The following is an 18936-nucleotide window of genomic DNA, read 5'->3' as shown; positions in this document are numbered from 1 at the left end:
ATAATTAATATATTATGTGCGTTGAGATATTGGAAGAATCGATCGCAATGGAGCATAGATTAACTCTTATAAATATTACTGTTTAAAATTCTAAGTAGCTAGGTATACTTGCTGGACAACCAAAATTTCTTGCTAAATTATTAAAGCATCCTTAATTACGGTCCCTTAATAATGATTAGTAAATATATATATATGTATTTTTTATTTAACCAGCTTATGATATAATTAATCTTAGAAGGTACCATTTATTTAATTAATACTCTATGGACTGTAACCGTCATGCCTAAAGGTTATATATATATAGATGAATTATGAATATATATATATATATATATATATATATATATATATATATATATATATATATATATATATATATATATAAAAACTTATATATATAGATGAATTATGAATATATATATGTTTGTGCGTGTGTATAATTCGATTTAATTTTTTATTACGTAATTAATAAGAAGTATGATTTATATGAGCGGAAATATGTTTCATGATGAATTATGAATGTAAAATAGATTTTTTTTGTAAAAAAATTAATGATGAAGCAATATAATACTGAAATAAATGTGATTATATAAGTCAATAATAAATTTTTTAAAATAGACGGGGAAGGAGACAGGACTCGCCACCAAACTTGGTGTCAGGTGAGACCACAGCGCTACGAACCCGGTCCCATAATTTTTTTTTCATGAACAAGAACAACACATAACCTCTTATAAGAAATTAATGATCTTCTAAAACTTGATTTTTTTTAAAAAAAAAATTGGAGTGTAAAACTCATGCAAAATAGTGGGGCATGCGTGTTTATCTTCTAAAAACCTTTAATTTAATATACATGATCTACTTTTTTTTATATTTTATATAAGCGTAATTGCAACTGTGTCCTATGCTGATAAACTATATAAGTTTTAATTTTTTTTTTTTTTTTTTTTTGTGCGGCTTATTTTGATGAGTATAAATTGTTTTCTGTGATTTATCTCACGACACATAATTAATATGATGTATATGTGTTGCCGAACAATCGAAAACATCCTTTTCTTTCCTTCGTGTCCAAAGTATAATCCACCATATTTGATGGACACCTAAATAATAGATGATGGGACAGATTATAATAGGGTTGATGGTATTCAGCTTCATGAAAACCGTGTTTTCCTTTAATTTGTTATATATGGAAAATTCCAATTTTAATCTTTTTAATTGATATGTTTTGATTTTAGTAATGCAATTTGTTAATATTTGATTTTCATTCAATAATATGTATATATTTTTTGTCATTTTTTTCTCGAAACCAATAAATCTATACATTATTGCTTATTTGGAAACAGATCGGATTAGAGTTTAAAGGAGGATGAATAAACTCTTTTTAATTTTTTTTTTTAAAGTAGTCAAATAATACGACCCGTCTCGATAGTGTTAGCTATACAAAACCTGATTTTCTCAACACTTTAAGAAACAATCAGATCATAAATTTATGCGGAAAATGATTCGATGGTTTTTACGAATATTATATACTCAAATATAGTGGATTAATAAGATAAATAACTACGATAAGAAAACGACACAAGTATTTTTATGGGTCTTCAGATATTCAAGTTCCTATGTCACCTATTCTTCCACTTAGGAATGATTTCACTAGAAGGATTTGGTTTTACAACACTTTGTAACGACCCACTTCTATCTTAAGACTTATCTATGACCTAAGTCAAAACTCCTAATATTCTCATAAAGGTTGATACTCACAGTCTAACAACCAATGCAACATGAATGAAGTAAAGTAATGAATCATTCGAATCAATATGATAAAACTACTCAAATGATCTTGGCAAGAAGCGGTCGAGTGAGTTGACAGAAGCCCTTGATGATCCTTGAAAATCTGATGATGTTATTTGATAATGAGATGTTGAGCAATTTATATCTTGTGAGGAGTAAGAGTGCTTAAAAATCTTTTCAGAGAATGCTTAAATGTGTAAAACTCTCGTTATCCTTCTATCTTCTTGGCATTCTCTATATATAAGTTCATCTTGCATCATTTCATTCAACGTTTAACTATAGCTCAATAAATGAATATTAATGCAATAGCACTAATGTCGTCATCCTTTCTGTAAGGCTCGAGAATTATCAGTTGTCATTGTTGTTAGATTTGAAGAGGTGAGAATGCATGACATAAAAATGAGAATTTTTGAAAGAAAGGCCGAAGCCAGACCGCACCCGCGCTCAGGAGTGGACCGCACCCGCGGTGCATAGACAGAAACTTGGCAATTTATTCGTAGCATTACCGCACCCGCGGTCGTTAATTTGAGAAAATAATGGGGTTGCCGAAGCATGAGCACACCCGCGCTAAGAAACTCACCGCACCCGCGGTGCTGCATGCGAAAATGCCACCTTTGATTTTAATGTTGACACTTGGCAGGGTGTATATATATATATATATATATATATATATATATATATATATATATATATATATATGAGTTGAGCTGTCTTCATTTCTTCATTCTTCCTGCAAAAATAACCGAGAGCAAGCTTATTCCCTCAAGCTTTTCATACTAGAATTAGTATTGTGAAAGATTTAGCCATCCGGTTTTAGATCCGACTTCGGTTTTGAACTTCTCTCATCATTTGCTATTCAAGGATGTAAGTTTCAGTTATTTTCAGCATGTTTCGATATTTATGTGTTGGAAGAATTCAGATTTGAGTTAGAATATGTGTTCTTGATATATTGAGCATGATATATTCGTTACCGGATCGAAATTTGGGGACCGTATGCTATGGGTTCGATTTTCCAGCATGATTTCAGAATATATATTGATGTTAGATTGAGATTATGAGTTGATTGTGATGGAGTATATTGTTATGCTGAGATTGAGTTGACCGGTACCGAAATATACGCCGTTATGCCGTCAAATTGTATCTAGATTGGTTATTAATTGAGATGTGGGTTGCCTTGAGATGTATATTGATAGAATATGTCTATACATTGCCATTTCAGATTTGTATTGGCTACTTGGTATTCGAGATTTCGGCTACAACACAGATAGTGCGTCAAGAAAGGTATAATTCATGTGGTCACGGGATTGCACAACTCGATTCAGATTTGATACGAGTTTCCCTAAATCACATACTAGATTGTTATTACATTTGATTATGTAATGTCTTGGTTATTGATTTATATTCGAGTCCTGAGATAGGAGATATTGGCAGATTGGCCAAAACTAGACGTTTCGGTGTATCGACGCATAGGAGCAGATTTTCTCCATGTGTAGACCCTCGATACAGAGTTGACCGAAGTCTAGGAATAAGACGTACCGTCACCCCGAGTGGTTGGGTAGGTGACAGACCGTCTTATTCACACCGGGATCCCTAGAGTAGAAATGAGTCGAGTCAAGAATTAGAGGTTGAATACAGATTTGTATTCCTTTACATGTTTTAGATTATAATTCATGTTAGTTGATATATGCTATGCTTTTGTACTTGATTTAATTACATTGCATGCATCCATGTTTTATACTGGGATTTGTTCTCACCGGAGTTATCCAGCTGTTGTTGTGTCTGTATGTGTGCATGGCAACAGGTGGGGCAGGATCTGGGTCACGCGGAAGATGAGAGATTGTTGATAGTGTGGAGATCTCGGGCGTTGAAGATTTCTAGTGTTTTCCTACTAGACTTGTACTACCTATGTTTGTAGTTGGTACTTGAATACTAGTGTATGTTTGTACGAAACAGACTTGTATGTACATGATGTTGTTTAATTATTATAGAGACAGATTATGCTTTAATTATACATTGAATTAATGTTAAAAGCAAAATTTTGACCCACATTTTCGAGCAAAGATCCAATAAATCCCAAAAGAATTGAGTTAGAGCCCGGGTCCCCACAACAGGTGGTATCAGAGCTGTAGGTTCTGTAGACTGAGATAGAATAGAATGAGCGGGGTAGATCGAGTCATATTCCTTGCTCTTGATGTGCTAGCATGATTTATTGCTTTCCCTATTGTATGTTGTTGTATTATCTGAATTGATTTACAGCATGTCAAGCCTGAATCAGAACCGATTCTCGATCAGAGATTATGATCAGAGGAGGGCTGAGACAGATAATATTGATTGTATACTAATCAGTTTGATAATCAGATTTATGCCGCCTAGACGTATACCACAGCCAGAGCAGGGTAGCACATCAGGTGCACAGATGGATGTCACCGCTACGCCGATGGAGACCTTATTGAAGAGGTTTCAGTCTTTCCATCCGCCTACCTTGAAGGGCACAGAGAGTGCAGTAGAGTGCGAGAGCTGGCTCGATGATATCGAGATGTTGTTTGAGTCTTTGGCATATACTGATGAGCGACGTGTGAAATTGGTAGGACATCAGCTGCAAGAGGTTGCAAAGAGCTGGTGGTTGACTGCGAAGAGAGCCTTGGAGCACCGAGGCATTGACATTACGTGGAAAGTTTTCAAGGATGAGTTCTATCAACGCTTCTTCCCCGTCTCCTACCGAAAAGATAAAGGGGCTGAATTTGCGAATCTGAGGCAGGGACAGTGGAACATCGTGGAGTATGTTGCTAAATTTTCTGCATTGCTTCGATTTGCACCGCATGTGGCCGGGAACGGCGAGGCAGTGGCCGATCAGTTCATCAACGGGTTGAACCCAGATGTCTTTACCTTGGTAAACACCGGGAGACCCAATACTTTTTCAGAGGCACTGAACCGAGCGAAGGGAGCAGAGGCTGGCTTGATCAGGCAGCGAGGGGCTTCCTACAGTGTTCAGGGTCAGAGACAGCCACAGCCTACCACTCAGTTGCCACCACCTCCTCCTCGATTTGAGAGTGGAAGCAGTAGCAGTGGGCGGAAAGATCAGTTGAAGGCTAGAGGCAGACAGTTTAAGAGATCCGGGAGCAGTTCGTCGAGCTCAAGTGGATCTCGACATAGAGGCCAGGGGTCAGATTATAGTGGCGTGTATTGCAGTTCGTGCGGAGGGCGACATGCCACGGAGCAGCGTCAAGGAGTTATGGGACGCTGCAACGTCTGTAGGCAACAGGGACACTTTGCCAGAGTTTGTCCCCAGAGAGGTGCACAACGATTCCAGAGTACAGGGTCATCAGCACCAGCGCCACAGATGGAGAGACAAGCATCCTCTGTACATCCTTCCAGCCGCCATCTACACAGACCCAGTAAAGACCAGGAGGTAGTCAGACAGTGAGTCAACCTCCCAGACAGCAGGCTAGGGTATTTGCGCTGACAGAGGAGCAGGCGCAGGAGGCACCAGATGACGTCATTGCAGGTAACTGTTTTCTTTGCGGTTATCCTGCATATGTGTTGATAGACACAGGTGCATCCCATACATTCATCTCTGAACGTTTTGCATTATTGCATTCTTTGCCTGTTGAGTCGATGTCTACTGTAGTGTCTATAACTTCTCCATTGGGAAGTGGTTTGATATCTGTGACTACAGTTAGACATTGTATGCTTCAGTTTGAGGGGCATGAAATTGATCTAGATTGTGTAGTATTTGGTTTAGCTGATTTTGATTGTATAGTTGGTATAGACATGTTGAGCAAGTACAGGGCCACTGTAGATTGTTTCCACAAGATTGTCAGATTCCGACCCGAGATGACAGATGAGTGGAAATTCTACGGAAAGGGTTCCAGATCTCGGATTCCCTTAGTATCTGCTCTGACCATGAGTAGATTGCTTCAGAGAGGAGCAGAGGGCTTTCTCGTATATTCAGTAGATCTACTGAAGTCGAGCCCAGCATTGGCAAACCTGCCAGTGGTGTGTGAGTTTGCAGATGTTTTTCCAGATGAGATACCGTGGTTACCTCCAGCCCGAGAGGTTGATTTCAGCATAGATCTTATGCCCGGTTCTGTTCCTATTTCGAGAGCTCCGTATAGGATGGCGCCTTTCGAATTGAAAGAATTGAAAGCACAGTTGGAAGATCTTTTGTCCAAGGGATATATCAGACCCAGTGTATCTCCTTGGGGTGCTCCAGTGCTTTTCGTTAGAAAGAAAGATGGTTCGATGCGACTGTATATTGATTACCAACAGTTGAACAAGGCAACAGTGAAGAACAAGTATCCTTTGCCGCGCATCGATGACTTATTTGATCAGTTACATGGATCTTCTGTATACTCGAAGATTGATTTGAGATCAGGGTATCATCAGCTCAGAGTTAGAGACGTTGATATTCCGAAGACTGCATTCCGAACCAGGTATGGACATTACGAGTTTGTTGTTATGCCTTTCGGTTTGACGAATGTACCAGCGGTATTTATGAGTTTGATGAACCGCATCTTTCAGAGATATTTAGACGATTTTGTAATTGTGTTCATTGATGATATTTTGGTTTATTCGAAAAGTCTGACTGAGCATGCAGATCATCTGAGAATCGTATTGAAGACTTTAAGAAATGAGCAGTTGTATGCCAAACTGTCCAAGGGCGAATTCTGGCTGAAACAGGTTGTCTTCTTGGGTCACATTATATCGGGAGATGGTATTGCAGTAGATCTGAGTAAAGTTGAGGCTGTGATCAGTTGGCCGAGACCGACTTCTGTGCCAGAGATACGCAGTTTCATGGGTCTAGCCGGGTATTATCGTTGTTTTATCCGAGATTTCTCCAGTATAGCGAAGCCTATCACCCAGTTGACACAGAAGAACATGACATTTGTGTGGTCCGAAGATTGTGAAGCCAGTTTTGTAGAGTTGAAGAAGAGGCTGACTAGTGCGCCTGTCTTGACATTTGAGCATGAATGGTTTTCGGTTTTTACATGTATTCTTGCGTTTCAACGCTTTGCTACTCACGTTTTCAGTGATCTGTCAAGGGGCTGCTGTGATGTGTTGTTAATAGGCTGAGAATGGTGTCAATATGGTTTTGTAGGAGCAACACCGATCGTGGTTGCTGGGAATGGAAAGATCGAGGGGATCAGGTTGGTGCTTTCTTGGGGGCTGTGGTGCGTGTGTGGAGTGGGACAGGCGGGGTAGAGGTTTAACCGGGGCTTCTACCATACCATGGTGGGTTTGAGTCACGGCCCAGGAAGGTCATGCCACCCCTGGAACCACCTGAAACACTGGCCGCACACAATCAAGGGGGAAGCTCGGGTAGAGTGGTTTGAGTGTTGGCGTTCGGGGCTATGTTGTAGTCCTGCATGGGGCTGTAGGATCAATGCAAGGGAGTCCAGGGGAGTCCTAAGGTGGTCTAGGAAAGGTCGAGCCATGGTTGGGTCATCGGTGATAGGCTAGGAGCGAAATTACGAGGGGTTCGCGAGCTAGGGTCTCGAGTCGAGCACGTTAAAAAATTTCCAGTGTGTAAGTGTCAAGTTTAGGGTTTTTAGGGTCTTTTAAGTGTTTTTCAGATATGGTAAAAAGTTGAGAAAATTTTGGTCAAGTTTCGAGTCGATTCGGGTTAAAACCGGGACCCCAGTCCAAGTTTTAAAACGAATCGATTAAGTTATGTATCGGGCTCGGGTCTAAGAATGATTTTAAAAATGTTATGGGACATTTTAAGGCGTTTGGTATGCTTCGGGTCAATTTTAGAGGTCCAGGGGTGAAACAATAATTTTTGGGTTTCTAGGGGAAAAATGATCATTTTGCACTCAGAGTGAGATCTTGGTCCTGGCAGCGTTCTGAGCACATTTTATCATGTTTTAAATATTTAAGTTCACGTTTATGAGTTTTACTAAATTACGATTAATACGTTGCATGCTTGGTTTAAAGGAAAAGTTACGTATATGCATGTTTTATCAAGTGGTGTATATGATGATATTTTTGAAGCATGAGAATTGGTTGTGATTGACGATGTATATGTATACGATGACATGATGTTGGAACATTTCATGTTCACAATCTTGATTTTGATGTTAACAAAACTTGTTATTTTGTTTATAATGATTTACCTTAGTGCGCAGGAAGATGGAACTGATCAAGCTTCGAACTGATTAGTTAAACGAGGTAAAACTGAAGCTATCGAGATGTAAACTGAAAACACCAACTGATCGACCAAACTGAATCAGCTCAACTAACATATCAAAAGAATAGTTCAACTGTTTGTCAGCTGATAGGTGGTTCAGCAGAAGACCTTCAGAAGCCCGGTCAGCTGATGAAGAGTTCAACTGATGAAGAACCCAGCTGACCAGTTCAACTAAAGGAGTGGAATCAATTCAACTGATTTCACCAGCCCAACTGAAGATCAGTTCAGATGACCGGTTAAGAACATCAGTTAGGAATCATTCAGTTGCAGATCAAGACAAGCTTACCTTAGTGGATTCCAGCTACGCAAAAAGAAAAAAAAAACATCTGTACGTTCACAGGTACAATAATGGATGTTGCAGCAAATATTAAAGCCGAGAGATTTCTCGAGGCATGTCAGAAAATCAAGACACATATATCAAGGAACGCATTCAAGCTGCAACGATCACATGTGTTGAGTCTTGAAGTACGATTTCAATGCCTCTATATATACAAGCTCAAGACCATCAGCAAGAGAGAGAGCACATACAAGAGTGTGTGAAAATAAAAAGAAAGGGTACGTTTATTTATTTATCAATTTACAAGAAGCATTTTGCCCAGACGGAATACTCAGTCTTATCAGCTTAGTTTAGAAGCTTACTTCCCTCAGTGTGTGAGAACACCTTCGGGGTGCTTTCACTGTTCAGTTCTCACACACGCACACACACCACCACTCAAATTGTAAGGTCCGGGAATTTAATTCACGTAACCTGAATGCATGCAGTTTAGGATTTTTATTTTTAAATAATGTGTTTAATTATTTTTATACATTTTATGCATAATTCATGCATGATAGGTTTTATTTCATGAAATTTTCCTAAGTTCATGCATTAGGGTTTCTAGGTTCATTTCACGTTCGAACAAGGAACGAATACCTGAGAATTTTCAGGAAAATTATTTTAATTACATGATTTATTTTTATTAATTAATATAAGGTGTTTTTAAGTGTATTTTTCAAAAATGAGATTTTATTGGGTATTTTACCCGCATGATTTTATTTTTAACGGTACGCAAATTTTATCGAATCGAGAGAAATTTTGAGGGTTCGGCTAATATTTTCAAGAATTTACCAACAAAAAATATTTTCGATAGTGTGTTTGATTTTAATGGCCCTAATTTTAAGCTTATTAAACTTGACACCCTTTTAAAATATTAATTAGCCAATTAGGACCCATTAATTTTGAAATGTCTGCTACTCGTTTTGCTTAAAAGTACTAGAATTTTTTTCTCTCTTTAATCTCCATAATTCAAAATGTACATTTATATATATAAACTTTAAAAATACCTTGCACAATTTTGAAAACAACCAACTAATATTTAAAAATCCAAAAGAAAATAGTTTGAATCGTAAAAATCGTCAAACATTTTACCAAACTAAAAAAAATTATTTGAAAAGTATAGCTCGTACTATAACTTATCAGAAACCTCCCATAACATAAATAAAAAGTCATAAAATATTATTTAATATTATCTTAAAATCATAATTCATAACTAGTGCGGAAAACTAGCGTCGGTCCTCGGGTTATGTCCACCTTCAGTCCAGTCAGATCAACCATCAAGACCTCCTTTAACATTATTATCATAATCACCTGCATCAATCACACCTAGTGAGTCTAAAGACTCAACACACCATAATCTTGATAACAAGTACAACATATACATATCACATACAACAGTGAAAATACTTGTACTTAAAATATCGTTTTCATGAAGATGCATAAACTTTAAACATAACATTTTCGTAAACATTTTCATGATGCATAAACTTTAAATAAAAACATTTTCATAATGATGCATCAACTTTAAACAAAAACAATTTCATAAACTTTTCATAAAATTTTGCATTGCGTATTTGCTTGATTGCTCGCAAGCGCACGACGTCAAGTTATAGTAAAATGTATTTTTGAGTACAAGTGTCGATCCCACGAGGAATGTGTATATAAATGTATACTAGTACTTGTGATTAAAATAGTCTCGATTTTATTTAGAATAATAAATTAAAAAATATGTTTGCAAGAATAACTAAATTGAAAATGGATTTAAATGTAAAACTAATTTATAGCAATTAACAATGGAATAAAAGATCTAGAGGTCCGATTTCACGCAACTATCCACCATGTGTAATTTCTTGTAGCTATATTATAAAAATCCTTCTTATTCATTAGCCATGAATCCTATAATTGTCTATTACCTCTCCTGGGTGTTAAGAAGATATTAGTTATCTAAAAATGGATTGCAACGTCCCCATCAACAATATACAATTAAATAACACAACAAGCACTAGATTTTTTATGGGCTTCGATAGCAGTATAGGCCCTCCCGAACTCTATAAATACCATTGATGTATTTTTCTCTTTTCTTGTTTATAATTTCCTCTTCCGAGTGATAAATTGCAAACATATAAATCATTCAAATTATGACCAATAAATTGAAAGCATTAAGATTAGAACAATACAAATGAACAATATGAAAAACTTAAATAGCTTAGTTCATAAATTCCAACATATGGTTTCTATTTTTGTTCCATCTTTCCTCTTGAAATAAAAATTAGTTCATGATAACACAAGCAAAATAACAAAACATGGTTATAAAAACAAGGCATATCAAATGAAAAATAAAAGAAAGAATAAATTAGAACAAGAGTTTGAAGTGTTGATTCCGTCCCCGGAGTTGTGCAAAGGAATTCCCAAAAACTTGATGAATTTGGATCTCAATCCTCTAGCAGCAGCCTCTACTCCTCCCTTGGCTCCCAATACCCTTGATGGTAAGTAAATGATGTCTTTTTATAGTCCCAGACAAGCCTCAATCTGCAGCACACCAAAATCTTGGACTTCCATTCGCAGCACACCAAAATATAGATTTTTCAGATTCTGTCGTGCAACGACCGCGGGTGCGGTTAAGAAGTCATCGAGGGTGCCGTTCTTCTACTGGTGTGCGAGCGCGAGTACGATATGGATTTTAGAACGGGTGCGGTGCTACACCGCGGGTGCGTGCAAATATGAGCGCGGGTGAGATATAGGCTCTGTATTTTTTTTATCTTTTGCACGTTCCAATTCAACACTTTAATACTCCAAACTCTCATTCTAAGCTTCCAAACTACAACAACAAAAATAACAACAAATCACATAAAACCTACTCAAGAATCACAAAATTCCAAGTTAAAAACAAGTAATAAAAGTGCAAGCACTTATCAAACTCCCCCAAACTTAGGATTTTGCTAGTCCCGAGCAAAACAGAACAACACAAACAAACAAGTCATGAAATACTTTAAAGAACTTGGCCTCAAGATCATTTAATTAACTCTTCATGCATTCATTTACTCAATATATGACAAGTCAAAACAATCCAATCAATTTTTCATCTGGATATAATCATGCAATCGGTTAATTTTCTAAACTTCTAATCTCTTCAACTCATGTTTCAAAACAATCTCAATCGATTTCAATTTTAACAACAAAAATTAAGAGGTCTTTTTCGATAAAAATTTGGTTCAATGCAATATTCATTCAAGAAAGGAATATCCAATAAATATTTGATGCAATGATGTGTGTGTAAAGTTGATCAAGATTCGTACTCAATGTAAGTGTTTATCGATTGTCCATAGGCTTGATCCTCCCAATCCCTCTCCACTAGTATACTGGACAACTATAACTTGGTCAATAGGATTTGCAATGCTTGTAATGTTAGGCTTTGGATTATGGCTACAATGAAGAGTAAGAATTCAAATAAGGGAGTAAGTTGAATTTTTATCTGTTTTGCATACTCCACTTTTTCTTTTATCTTCATCATTTTTATTTATTTATTTTTTTGCTTTTGCTCCTCTTTTTCTCCAACTTCTTCTATCAAACATCATTCATTTTTTTTCTTTTCTTTTGTAGGAGAATTTCAATTTCTTTAATCCTTTGAATTCTTACTCCCTTGAGAAGGTAGGAAATTAATGTATAATATATTCAAAGGGGTAGTAAATGTGGGATATTTGAAACGATGTCGAATGGGGTCTTTTATACATATTTAAGTGTGCCATTCGAATTCATATAAGCTACAAAGAGGTGACAAATGATAAATTATTTTTATTTGGTAGCTTGAAAGGCTCAATCAATCCAAAAAAATCACCTAAATCATTCCTAAATCATAGTTTGTCCATATTTCGCCTCGAGTGTTGTTTGGATAGTTCTAGACAAAATCAATTCATCAATACAAAGTAGAATCTAATCATCGTGAAAAATGGTGTCTCAATGCATCAACCAAATACATATATATTCAAAAGAAAAGTGCTTGGCTTCCAAGAAATTTCAAGAACACAATTCTTTTCTCATATAGGTTCAAGAGGGCTTCAAATGAATATTTATGAACAATATAAATATGCCCAGATAAAATCAAAGATGGCCTCAATCATATATGTGTTTGCAAAAATTTATTTCAATGTCAAATGAAAATCACAGAGTTTTTTAGAAATTATAAGTCTCAAACTTACAAAATCTCATGATTGTTCTCTAAATTTTTCAAATTGATTGATGAACATGAATGAAATACATGACCTTTCTTCTCAATACACAAATTTTGTTCATCATTGGCCATTTCAAAAATTTTCATGACTATGACACTACAAACACACAAGCAAATAACTCAAAAGTAAATAAAACACTCAAATAAAACTAAATGACACTACAAACACACAAGCTAAAATAAATAACATCTCCCCCAAACTTAAATATGTGCATCGCCCTCGATGTAAATGATCATGAAAGTTAGGGGAATACACATACCTCGGGCAATGACCGTCAGTGGCCATTGCCATCCTCATCATCTGCTCCTTCTTGTGGTCGGTGGTACTCCGACGGATCGTATGCGGGCGGCCATTTCGGAGGTTGTGGAAATGGATTACTAGTTGTGGAAGCTGATGGAAATTGTTGAGCCAAGACAGACATGAAATCCATCATATAACCCATGAATATATCGTTCCTAAACCGAAACTCGTCCATGTATTGGCGTTGTTGGCGCATCTCTTCTTCCAAATGAGTTAATCAATCTTGCACATTTCTTGGTTGCGGTTGTGTTTGTTGTTGTGGGGCCTGAGCATGAGCACGTCTTTCGACAACTCTTCTGTTGAATTCTCTTTGAGCTTGACGTATCATGTTGATCAGATGTCAGTGACCTATATGGCTGAATTACCACAATGACATTTTTTGGTTTCAACAATTCTTCATTTGCTGCCCAAGTCACTCCCGCATAATGGCATAGATTTGTGACAAGAGAAGGGTGGATGAGTCCACTAGGAGAGTTACCTTTTGCATAATCTAACACTGAGTTCTGAAGCAATTGACTTAAATCAATCATCTTTCCCGTTAAGATGCAAAAAGTCAGAATTGCCCTCTCCTTGATGACGGTAGTAGTATGGTAAGTAGTCTTAATCCTATCCGAAATGAAATAATACCAATCTTTGGCAACATTTTTCAGATCAGATTTGGCTAGGCTTAAATGCACATCGTCTCTCATTTGCCACTCCGCTCCCTCGATGCAAATAGTCTGAAGAATATTATTATAATCAACTTCCTTGGTCCGATATTCTTCATATTCATCATGCATGACTGGAGGGATGCCATACATCGTGTTGATAGTATGAGCATCAAAAGCTAGCATCTTTCCTCGTACCAAAACTTTCAAGTGATCATGCTTAACCTTAAGGTTAGCTAGCATAAAATTCTCGTACTAACGAAATGACCGCATCCTGTGGTGGCTTGCCAAACTCCTCCCAATGCCTAGCGGTAAGCATTAATCCGATCTCGGTTCGTGAGAAGATCAGGTCAAATCCCCTCTCTTTCACAATGCTCTTGTTCAGAATGTTAGCATAATTTTCCTCCGCCTTATCGTCTCAGAACTTGTGTACATCATAATTCGCAGATGAGGATGCAAGATGAGGATGCACCCTTTGATTGTTTTTTTCTTGGAGGCATTTTGTCAAACACTTTCAAAGCACAAAATTCCCCTTCAATCCAATTAACTAAACTTGATGATTCTTTCACTCCCCCACCTTTATTAATCACAATAACTACAACTCAACAATATACACACCAATCCAATCAATTCCAATCAACAATGTCAAGAATGCACACCACTAAAGTTTAATTTTTTTTTCTTTCATAGCCAATAGCACCAATAATTTTGAATTTCAAAGCAAATGTAGTATGGGTATGCTCACCTTGAGTGTTGAAATTTGTCTTGTAAGAACAAAATCAAAGCTCCAATCAATCCTTGGTGTAAAATTTTCGAGCCCCCCTTTTTACACCCTAGGTTTGGTGTTGAATTTGTAGAATGAAGATGGATATTGGATGAAATGATTGAAGGTATGCATGTGTGGAGTGGGAAATGTGTACTTGGAAGAAAAAATCGTGTGTGGAATGTGTTCTTGAGAGAGTATTTCGAAGTGAAGGAGAAATGGAGGAGAAATGTTCTTCAGTTATGTCCAATGTTTGCCTGTTTCAGAATTTAAAACCATCGACTGCGGGTGCGGTCTAGAACATACCACGGGTGCAGTGCAGCTACTGGAATTTTTGAATTTTCGACCTTCAGCGACCGCGGGTGCGGTGCTGGCTCTGGAAACTTAACGTGGGTGCACTACAGAGTAGGCCGCGGGTGCGCTTTGCCTACTGGAAATTTTCATTCTTCATTCAGCAAACATCGCAGGTGCGCTGTAAAAAATAACACGGGTGCGGTGTTGGCTCTGTCAATCCAACGCCGATGCGCTCAATAATGGACCGCGGGTGCGGTATGGCTAACGGAAATTTGTAATTTTCTTTGTTAAACCACCGCAGGGGCGATAATTTTTGCAGCGCGGGTGCATTCTTTGAATTGTTTTCTCCTCTAATTGTTAGTCCTGAAAAACAAAATAGGTATTCATAAGATTTGGGGGAATACAAGAACACACTAAACCAAAAATACACAATCAACAAAAAAATAAAAATACAAGAATAAAAGTAAAACCGAAAACTAAGTGCAATAAAGAAACAAAAATTTGGGTTGCCTCCCAAAAAGCGCTTGGTTTAACGTCGTCAGCCCGACTGGCACCAGTCTACATCAAGTTGATCCGCCCAAAGGAATGTTGTCAAGATGTCGTACTTCAGTCCCATAATAATGCTTGATCCGTTGTCCATTTACTTTAAACGTTCTTCTGTCATTGCACTTTAGCTCAATGGCTCCATATGGTTGAACTGATTCTATGTAAATGGCCCCGACCATTTTGATTTTATCTTACCAGGAAATAGTTTGAGGCGTGAATTGAACAACAATACTTGTCGTCCGGGCTTGAAATTTCTATGCAAGATATGGTTGTCGTGCCACTTCTTGGTATTCTCCTTGTAGATATTTGCGTTTTCATAAGCCTCATTTCTGAAATCCTCCATCTCATTCAATTGCAATAGCCGCTGCTCACCAGATGCTTCCATGTAAAATTTGAGCTTTTTCACGGCCCAAAAAGCTCTGTGTTCCAATTACAGTGGTAAGTGACAGGCCTTACCAAAGACCAACCTATAGGGTGACATCCCAATAGGTGTCTTGTATGCCGTTATGTACGCCCATAAGGCATCATCCAACTTCAGTGCCCAATCCTTCCGGTTTGTCTTCACCGTTTTTCCCAATATCTGCTTAATCTCCCGATTGGATACTTCGACTTGTCCATTTGCTTGTGGATGGTATGCCAGGGCCACCTTATGCTTCACATCATATTTAGCCAAAATTGAGTTAAAAATTTTATTTAAAAAATGTGTACCTTCATCACTAATTATGGCTCTTGGTGTCTCAAATCTTGTGAAGATGTTCTTGTGAACAAACTTAGCAACCACTCGAACATCATTATTATTGGTGGCAATTTCTTCCACCCATTTTGATACATAATCCACAGCAAGCAAAATATACGATTGACCAAAATACGATGGGAATGGTACAATGAAGTCAATACCCCAAACATCAAAAATTTCAACTTCCAAAATATTGGTCAATGGAAACTCATGGCGTCTAGAAATATTGCCAACCCTTTGCCATCTGTCACATTACTTAGCTAAGGTATAACTATCTATGAACAAAGTAGGCCAATAAAAACCAGACTGTAATATCTTTGCTACTGTTCTTGATGCTCCAAAGTGGCCGCCATATGGTGAAGAATGGCATTGTTCAAGAATTACTTTCGCTTCTTCCTCCGCTACGCATCTTCTAATCATCTGATCATCACATCTCTTGAAGACGTATGGATCATCCCATAGGTAGAACTTTGCATCGTGAAAGAATTTCTTTCTTTTCTGATAAATCAAATCTCGAGGGAGAGTACCACAAGACAAGAAATTAGCTATATCAGCAAACCAATGGAGTATAACATTTACCTCAAACAGCTGTTCATCTGGGAATGCTTCTTTTATGGTTCCTTCATCTATTTTATCTTCAAGTTCAAGTCGTGATAAGTTGTCAACCACTTGATTTTCGCACCCCTTCCTATCCTTCACTTCAAAATCAAACTCTTGGAGCAATAAAATTCACCTTATAAAGCGTGGTTTTGCATCTTTCTTCGCAAATAGGTATCGAATAACTGCATGGTCAGTGAAAACAATTACCATTGTGCCGACCAAGTAGGGTTTAAACTTGTCAAATGCAAACACTACTGCAAGCATCTCCTTTTCAGTAGTTGTGTAATTTTGCTATGCAGCATACATGGTTCGACTTGCATAGTAGATTGATCTAAAAAAAATTATCACGCATTTGGCCCAAAACCACACCTACTGCATAATTACTAGCATCGCACATCAACTCGAAGGGCTCCTTCCAATCCGGTACAATCATGGTTGGTGCTGTCACCAATGCCTTCTTGATCTTCTCAAATGCCTGCGGACAATTATCATCAAAAATAAAAGTGGATTCTTTTTAAAGCAAAATTTCACAAAGGTTTAGTAATCTTAGAAAAATCTTTTATAAATCTACGATAAAAACTGGCGTGTCCTAATAAACTCCTTATCCCTTTTATGTTCTTCGATGGTGGAAGCTTTTCAATTGCAACTACTTTGGCTCTGTCTACCTCTAATCCCTTTGAAGACACTTTATGTCCAAGAACAATACCATCTTGGACCATAAAATGACACTTCTCCCAATTAAGAACTAAGTTCTTTTCTTGACATCTATGCAAAACGAGGGAAATGTTATGTAAATAGTGATCAAATGAAGAGCCAAATACCGAGAAATCATCCATGAAGACTTCCATGATGTCTTCCACCATGTATGCAAATATGGCCATCATACATCTCTGAAAAGTAGCAGGTGCATTGCATAGCCCAAAAGGCATCCTCCTAAAAGTAGACATTCCATAGGGCCACGTGAATGTTTTCTTCTCTTGATCCTCTGGTGCTATAGCAATCTGGTTATAACCTGAATAACCATCTAAAAAACAGTAGTGACAATAACCAACAAGTCTATCAAGCATTTGATCAATAAAAGGTAATGGAAAATGATCTTTACCCGTGGCATTGTTCAACTTCCTATAATCAATACATACTCGCCATTCAGTCACAGTACAATTAGATATTAGTTCATCATTTTCATTCTTTACCACAATCATTCCACCCTTTTTAGGCACTACTTGCACAGGAGACACCCAACTGCTGTCAGAAATAGCATATATAACTCCAGCATTTAACAATTTTTCACTACCTCTTTCATGGCTGGATTTAACCTTCTCTGATGAACCACATAAGGAGCGTATGACTCTTCCATTAAAATCCTATGCATGCATATGGTGGGACTAATCTCCTTGATATCAGAAATCGACCACCCAAATATAGTTTTAAATATCCTCAACACTCTCAACAATTTCTCTTTTTCATCTAAAGTAAGAGAGGAAGAGATAATTACAGGATATGTCGACTTCTCACCCAAGAAAGCATAACAAAGATGGCTTGGCAATTCCTTCAAAACAGGGGATGAAGGTATTATCTCTGAACATTTTTCTTCTTCCAACTTCTCCTGTGCGGCTTCCTTCACCTTTGGCAACTCTTCAAGAGCTACAAGTTGCTCTCTCAATTCCCAATCATCATCATCAACTCTACTGACAGTACTAGAAAGGAATCTTTCCAATGGATCTTCTACTGTATGACCTATACCAATCTCAGCAACACAAGAGTCAATTATATCAATACTTTTACAAGTGCTCACCTCGTTGTTACCTTTAATATCCTTATATATGTTGAATATCACAGCTTCTCCACCAACTCTCAAGGTGAGTTCTCCTTTGTGTACATCTATCAATGCTTTTCCAATGGCTATGAAGGGTCGCCCAAAAATCAATGGAGCATCTCGATCTTTGTCCATATCAAGTATTACAAAATCAGCAGGGAAGATAAACTTGTCAACTTTTACCAAAACATCTTCAACAATTCCACGAGGATAGGTGAGTGACCTATCTGCAAGTTGCAAAGTTATAGTGGTTGGTTTTACCTCCCCCTTTGATGTATTGAACCCCGGTGGATGATTCAACACATTCTTATTATTATCATATGAAAAATTCTCATGATTTCTCAAACCAAGATGATAAGTGTTAGGGGGAGGGTTACCTCGATATACTCTGTATCCACCAAAATTCCTATTGTTGATATAACGAGCCTCATCAGGAATATGTGGTTTTTCAATAACAACCGATGCATTTTCAACCTCTGTTGTACTAGCTTTATTCATAGCTGCAATTTGAATTGTTAAAGCTGAAACTTGTGCGGTTAGTAATGTAATAGGATCTACGACATAAATTCCAGCTGGTTTCTTTACTACTGACCTCTCAGACGGCCACTGATAACTGTTAATGTCATCTGTTCAAGTAAATCATATGCTTGATCAGGTGATTTGGAAAATATCGTGCCACCAGCTGCTGCATCCACAGTGCCTCTTGTTTGTCCATTC

The sequence above is a fragment of the Primulina eburnea genome, chromosome 12 (genome assembly GCF_022965805.1).
Source record: "Primulina eburnea isolate SZY01 chromosome 12, ASM2296580v1, whole genome shotgun sequence".
Lineage (NCBI taxonomy): Eukaryota > Viridiplantae > Streptophyta > Magnoliopsida > Lamiales > Gesneriaceae > Primulina > Primulina eburnea.
Note: the sequence above shows the minus strand (reverse complement) of the source record.